Raw genomic sequence first — 7826 nt, 5'->3', positions numbered from 1 at the left:
AGAAAAAATAAAAATAAAGGAAAAAGAAGAAATATAAGAAAAGAAAAAGAAAAAGAAGAAAAGAAAAAGAAGAAAGAAGAAAGAAAGAAAGAAAGAAAGAAAGAAAGAAAGAAAGAAAGAAACAAGACACAGGGATAAAGAGAGATAACTAACCTGGAGAAGAAGGTGTGGGTGTTGAGGTCGTGGAGGCGGGAGGTCACCGTGGGAGGCCAGAGGAAGCGGCCATCCTCCAGCGGTAGGTGGTGAGGGAGGCGTTAATACCCTGCTGGCTACAGAGGTGTCCAGTCCTGCTGTACTCTGGATGTTGCTTGTGGCACGCCTGAGTGGGGGGATGAGTGGTTATAGAGTGGGCTGATGGGTTGGTGAGTGGGAGGTGATGGGTTATTGAGTGGGGGGATGAGTGGTTATAGAGTGGGCTGATGGGTTGGTGAGTGGAGGATGGGTTATTTAGGGATGAGTGGTCAGTGAGTGGGCTGATGGGTTGGTGTGGGAGGTGACAGGTTACTGAGTGGGGGTGTGGTCAGAGGAGGTAAAACACACACACTAGCCCCTTGTAGTCATGGCGGCCTGTTTTGTAGCCTTGGCAGCCTAGCCCCCTGTAGCCCTTCTCAGCCCCTTAGTCCTGCAGCAGCCCCTGTGCAGCCCCTTTTATAGCCCTGTAGACCCTGGGAGCACGAACACTGGCTACTTACCGTAATACAGATGAGTGGGTAGCCTATAGGTTCCCAGGGGCTGCTGGGGCTAGATCATAGTCCCCAAAGAGACCACGACGACTGGGGCTAGTGGAAGGTCACGTCTACGGTGTTCTCCTGTGGTGGTGAGACATTGACAGACACTCAAACAGACAGACAGACAGACAGACAGACACTCAGACAGACAGACACAGGCAAACACTCGAACAATTAGACAGACAATCAGACGGGAAGACACACAATTAGACAGAGAGACAGTCAGATAGTCAGACAGGTAAACTGCTCACCTATACACACCTGGTAAGTCACTAATTAGACAAGAGAATTAATTAAACACCTGTACTTAATTATGTACTCAATGTACTCTAACTACAGCTGTACACATAAGGAACTATGTAATAATAACACGTAATAAATAGTTGGTTGAGGGTTTTATATATATTATTTGGTTTAGGAGGAGGAGGAGGATTGAGAGAAGAGGAGGAAGGAGGAAGAGGAGGGTGAGTGAAGAGGAGGAAGAAGTGGAGGGTGAGTGAAGAAGAGGAAGAAGAAGGAGGAGGAGGGTGAGTGAAGAAGAGGAAGGAGGAGGAGGAGGGTGAGTGAAGAGGAGGAAGAAGTGGAGGGTGAGGAAGAAGAGGAAGAAGTGGAGAGAGGAAGAAGAGGAAGGAGGAAGGAGGAAGGAGGAGAGTGAAGAAGAGGAAGGAGGAGGAGGAGGGTGAGTGAAGAGGAGGAAGAAGAGGAGGGTGAGTAAAGAAGAGGAAGGAGAAGAGGAGGGTGAGTGAAGAAGAGGAAGAAGAAGGAGGAAGGAGGAGAGTGAAGAAGAGGAAGGAGAAGAGGAGGGTGAGTAAAGAAGAGGAAGAAGAAGGAGGAGGAGGAGAGTGTAAATTACATAAACAACATCAGATATATACCTTAATATACACGACGCTCTTGGAGGTGGTAATGTGGACGACGGAGGAGGAGGAGGAGGAAGACGAGGAGGAGGAGGAGGAGGAGGAAGACGAGGAGGAGGAGGGTGGAGAAGGAGGTGTGGGTAGGGCCTTGAGGTGTACGGTGAAGGCCTCAAGGTGCTCCTTGACGTCATCTCCCACCACCTTCACCTCCACCTCCAGGCGGCTCACGTTGGCTGCGAACACCATCTCTGTCAAGGAGAGAGAGAGAGAGAGAGAGAGAGAGAGACATGAATATCAATACATCAGGTGAGTCACAACACAACACCTTGACACTATTGTTATTTTCACTTTCCTTCATATGGTGATGATGATGATGATGATGATGATGATGATGATAATGATGATGATGATGATGATGATGATGATGATGATGATGACGATGACAGCTCCTCACCCTGACTTAAGGGGTAGTAGTCATAGCCGGAGGTGGCGGAACCGTCCTTAGTATGAACCCTGACGGCGACCCTGGTGGAGGTGTCCCCGCCTCTCACCACGCCCAGCCTCACCACCCGCGCTTCTCCCACGCCCTCTGGCTCCTCCACACTCACACGGGTCTCCTCCAGGCCTACCGTCGCTCCTGAAGGTGAAGAGGATACATGTATTAGGTGTGTGTGTATGTGTGTGTGTATGTGTGTGTGTGTATGTGTGTGTGTGTATGTGTGTGTGCGTGTGTGTGTGTGTGCCCGAGGTACTCACTATCGGCCTGGTCGTTGATGGTGAGGGTGGATGAGTGCCGGACCCCCACGCTGGCTCCTCCTGCAGTAGGTGAGACAGGTGACCCCAGTACCAGGTAGATCTGTTCCTCCCCCTCGTGCACCAGGTCGTTCACCAGGATCACTGTGCACGGCCGCTCACTCTCACCTGCACCAGACGCACAGTGGTGAGTGGTTAGGTTAGGTTAGATAACAATGGAAGAAGCTGTACAAGACGATCAGTTCTACAGGTACAATATACTGAAGGGAGGGAGAGGGAGGGGGAGGGAGGGGGAGAGGGAGGGGAAGGGGGAGAGGGAGGAGAGATGCTATCATTACCTGGCAGGAAGTGGACGAAGGAGGCATTGGTGTCGGGTCTCTCATCGAAGTCATCAGTAACGTGAGCTGTGTCCTGCCGCGTGTAGCACCTGGCAGGACACACTCACACGTTAGTACAGGCTACAACATTCACGTATAATTAGTGCTGTGTGAAGCTCTATGATATGAGTGTTTGTCCTGTGTTATATACCTTCTAAGTGTGTTATATGCCCAGGTAATGAGGGCCTCAGTGTGTGTGTGTCGAAGAGTTGTGTTACCTGAGTGCCTTGGTCAGTAGTGGAGGTGAAGCTCTGATCAGTGGAAGGAGCTAAGTGAGAAGGATTATATTGTATGGCAGTGGTAACATAGGCTGTTAAATCATAGACAGAAGTATGAGGACTTACCTGACGGAGGCGTGGTGGGAGAGGTCACCGCCGCGGATGATCCAGGCCGTCACCTCCCCGTCACCCTCGTAGCCAGAGTATTTCTCCTCACGGAACTGGAACCTGGGCACTGTGGACACGAGACGACCAATACTCACACACACATTAGACGTATACATGACACACTGCAGAGACATACATACATCATTATAACATATACACAACTCTGCACACACACACACACACACCCACACACACACACACACACACACACACACACTCACAGTCAGAGAGGGAGTCGTCGATGGTGAGGGAGGCAGTAGCAGGGTCACCAAGGGAGGCGTTATGAGGGAGGTGCAGTACTAGAGTGAACGCCTCCAGTCCCTCCAGCCTGGGCACACCGAGGTCGTCCACCACCTGCACCACGACGCTCCTCACCTGCACACCGGGGAGGAAGTCTACCTGACGACCCACGGCCACGTAGTCGAATCCCGCTGGAGAGAAACATGATTGTTAATGGTATTTTTTATAATTTTTGGATTACCTGATCATTATCCACACCAGTTTATTATACTATAAGATTATTTACCCTAAACCTAACCTAGTCTAACCTAAACCTAACCTAACCTAGTCCAGCATGACCTAACCTAAACCTAACCTAGTCTAACCTAACCTAACCTAGTCCAATATGACCTAACCTAACCTAGTCAACCTAACCTAGTTAATCTAACCTAGTCCAATATGACCTAACCTAACCTTGTGGCTATTGTACGTGACCCCTGGAGGCCATATAGGGTCACGTGACTCACCTTGCGCCTGTGGAGGACTGAGAGGCTTGGAGGCCACCTGGACACTGGCCACACGGGTCAGGTCAGTGCCAGTTCGCCACACCGTGACCTCGACTGACCCAACTGACTCCTCCACCTTGTACTCCGACGACCCGAAGAACACGACTGGCACTGTAGAGGAGACATGAGTGGCACTGTAGAGGAGACATGAGTGGCACTGTAGAGGAGACATGAGTGGCACTGTAGAGACATGAGTGGCACTGCAAAGACATAAGTGGCACTCCTACTCACCATCCTTGGGGTCAGGGAGGATGGTGACGGTGAGGTGGGTGTGGTGACCTAGGACCCCGCCCATGGCACCAGTGAGGACGACCCTGAAGGATTCCTCGTCCTCGTGTAAGGAGTCGTCAATCACCACTACCCGGCAGGTCGTCTCCTTCTCCCCACGACCGAACCTGTTGGTGGTGGTAGTAGTAGTGGTAGTAGTGGTGGTAGTGGTGGTGGTGGTAGTAGTAGTTTAAAGTCATGTTAGTTTTGTGATTAGAACGCGTACTCTCTCTCCCACGCGCACACACACACACCCAATACCCTAGTTAATGACTGTCCTAATGAGCCCTAGTTCTGATCTGCTCCCGTCCTAATTATGCAGCAATCTCAATAGTTACGTTAAATTAGGACTGTCACCCAACACACACACACACACACACACACACACACACACACACGACTTACTTGACCATGGAGGTAGGGTCGTCTGGGCGGGAGATATAGTCGGAGTAGGAGAGTACTGTCGTTGGCACTGTTCCCGTGGCACTGTCTGCAAGTGAACAGTTATATCAGCACAGTGCCAAAGGGTGATTGTAAAAAGTTGTAATTTGTCACTGTGAGAGGTGTAGTAGTGATTGTAAGTGGCACTAGTAATTATATATGAGACTGTTGACTGTAATTATAAGTGGCACTGACTGACTGACTAGGTATTTAACTTACTAATTAATTAACTGACCGTGAGAGGACGAGTTGGTGGCGGAGGTGATGCAGGCGACGAGCAGCTCTTCCGACACGTCTCCTTGGCGGACGAGGGCGAGTTCCACCTCCCCCACGTCCTCCTCCACCTGATACTCCAACATTCCTCCTCCAAACTCCACACGACTCACTGTAAAAGGCCCAACATGTAAAGTGCTTAGTCTAGGAGATGTAAACAGATGAACGACGATGTTATAGAGAAATCTGACTGTGAGAAAGATTTAGGAGTAATGATAAGTAGGGATCTTAAGCCAAGTAAACAATGTGTATTTGCTCGAAACAAGGCTAATAAAGTACTTAGGTTCATACAAAGGAGTGTTAGTTACAAGACTAGCGAGGTCATCCTGAAACTATATCGTGCGCTTGTGAGACCTCACTTGGATCACGCAGTTCAGTTCTGGTCACGGTATTACAGAATGGATATAGAATCTCTAGAAATAATTCAGAGGAGAATGACAAGGCTAATCCCGGGCATTAGGAACCTTGAGTATAGAGACAGGTTAAAGCATCTTAATTTGCACTCCTCGAGAGACGTAGAGCGAGGGGCGACATGATAAAGGTGTATAAATGGAAGTCGGGCTGAACAAAGGTGATATAACAAAGGTACTCAAACTATCCAACCAGGAGCGAACTCGTAACAATGGTTTTAAATTCGACAAATTTAGATTTAGGCGCGAGATAGGTAGACACTGGTTTGGAAATAGAGTAGTGGATGAGTGGAACAAGTTACCAAACATCATTATTAACTCGAATACGCTGGATAGCTTCAAACAAAGGTTGGATGGATATATGAGCGATAGGGGTTGGGTGTAAACGGGACTGCCTAGTATAGGTTAATAGGCCCGCTACAGTTTCCTTCATTCTTATGTCCTTATGATTGATGGATCGATATGTTAGATAGGTCACTTGGGCCCAGTTGTAATAGGCCCCAGTTCTGTAGCGTGAAACTCTACAAGTGATTCTACCTTCCATAATATGAATACCTACAGTGACTCTACCACTTAAATCTACAGTGCCTCACCGTCTTCCTCATCTTTAATGGTTATGAGGGCGCGTAAGGGCATCTCCAGGGCTGTCATCACCGGGCGTGTGAGGGTCAGGGTCAACACCTCTGACCCTTCGTAGACCAGGTCATCCACTACCCTCACTCGCCACTCAGCTGACCTCTGACCTGGATTGAACTGGACCTGGCGGGGGTAGGATGTGTGGAGGTCCTCTTGTACTCGAGCTGTATCGTTCATCAACTCCACCGCTGTAAGGTACACGTATGGTACAGTGATGGTACGTGGGGTTACAGTGATGGTACGTGGGGTTACAGTGATGGTACGTGGGTACAGTGATGGTATGGTGTTTGTATGGTGCTGCAGAGGTACAGGAAAGTGGTATCAGCGTGTAGGTACCAGTATTATGGTGACATATACATACACACACACACACACACACACACAGCACCAAGACGAAGGAACCTACTGACGAAGGAAGTTTCGCCCAAGTATCCTCGCCTCCTGAGGGTGATGAGGAGCTCCCTGGAGGTCTCGTTCACGTGGTACTCCTCCTTCTGCAGGCTAACCCACGACCACTGCAGCCTGAACACCTGTGACCCCACCGTGTTCTCTCCTGTAAAGTAGGTAAGGTGTCAGTGAACGTTGTGACAGGTGGTGGTAGTAGTAGTAGTAGTAGTAGGATATTTAATATTAAGGTATTAAAATAGTGGTGAAGGTGTGGCTATTGGGGGAGGCTGGAGGCCACGTTATAAAAAAAAAAGTAGTAGTAGTAGTAGTAGTAGTAACGTTATTGACAGTAGTAGTAACAGCTCCAACATAACCTAATCATAAAACTCGTTGATTGGTGCCCCTCAGCTCTAGGCGGTAAGGTTAGGTTCAAACAGACAGACAAACACATTCCCTTGTCTCTAATCTGAAGGAAATACTCACACAACAATCCTGGAGTAACCATCTTTGTGTCGTACCTAACCTAACCTAACCTAACCCACTTTCGACGATACCCAAAAGGTAAATAAATAAAGATATGAATGAACGAGAAGTGAAGAAAAACTGAAAAGGAAAGAATGTTGTAAGAGTCGGGAAATATTTCGAGAGATTTACTAATTAGGACGAAGTGTTACCTGTGTGTGTGTGTGTGTGTGTGTGTGTGTGTGTGTGTATAACTGTAACATATTGACGAGTTGCTATGGAAACTGAACACTCAAAAAGGTAAATGTCTTAAGTTAATTTCTTTAACTTTCACTTTTATTTTAATTTCAAATTTTAAATGATTTCTTTACCTGTGTGTCTCTAGGGACTCTTGGGTTGTAAAACTCCTGCCCAGTTACTTAACAAATGACAATCTGTTTGTATTGTAAGCTTGTCTAGTTAGTTTTTACTGTAGGTTTAGTTATTACAGCATTACTTGGCTTAGTTTAACAGTTTACACCACACTCATGGTTGACATGACAGTACCCGACGGAGTATAAACAGCAGGACGTGAAACATATGCAATTGATTTTTAAATAATATTCTTAAAACAAAATCAACACAAAACACATATACAAGGGTGAAAAATAATGTACTCAGCTGTACTAATACACGTTACAAATAGATTCGGCGGTGAAGAGGCAGTGCAGGGAACAGTGGCTCACTCCACGACAGAGCCGACAGGGAGAACAGGAGCCGATGGGGATGAGAGTAGAACTGCTGGTGTCTTGTTGGTCAGAAGAGACATCACCTTATGCATGATTAACGGCAACAGTACGACGAAAACAATTAATAGCAACAATTGCCTTATGTATGCAGGCTGTCTCGTATGGCCACGGCGTTAGTTAGGGGGGGGGGGGGTTACCTCGGCCGCCGGAATAATTGCAGCGTCATCTGCCGGGGTGGTCCTCCGAGGGGCTCCTGCTCTCCCTACTCACACACCCATAGTCAGAATTATTTGGACACTCTAGGTTACCTAAACTGTAAACTTACATTTAAAATAT

Source organism: Homarus americanus, unplaced genomic scaffold (genome assembly GCF_018991925.1).
Source record: "Homarus americanus isolate GMGI-L3 unplaced genomic scaffold, GMGI_Hamer_2.0 scaffold45698, whole genome shotgun sequence".
NCBI classification, from domain to species: domain Eukaryota; kingdom Metazoa; phylum Arthropoda; class Malacostraca; order Decapoda; family Nephropidae; genus Homarus; species Homarus americanus.
The sequence above is the reverse complement of the archived record's forward strand: the minus strand, read 5'-3'. Positions refer to the sequence as shown.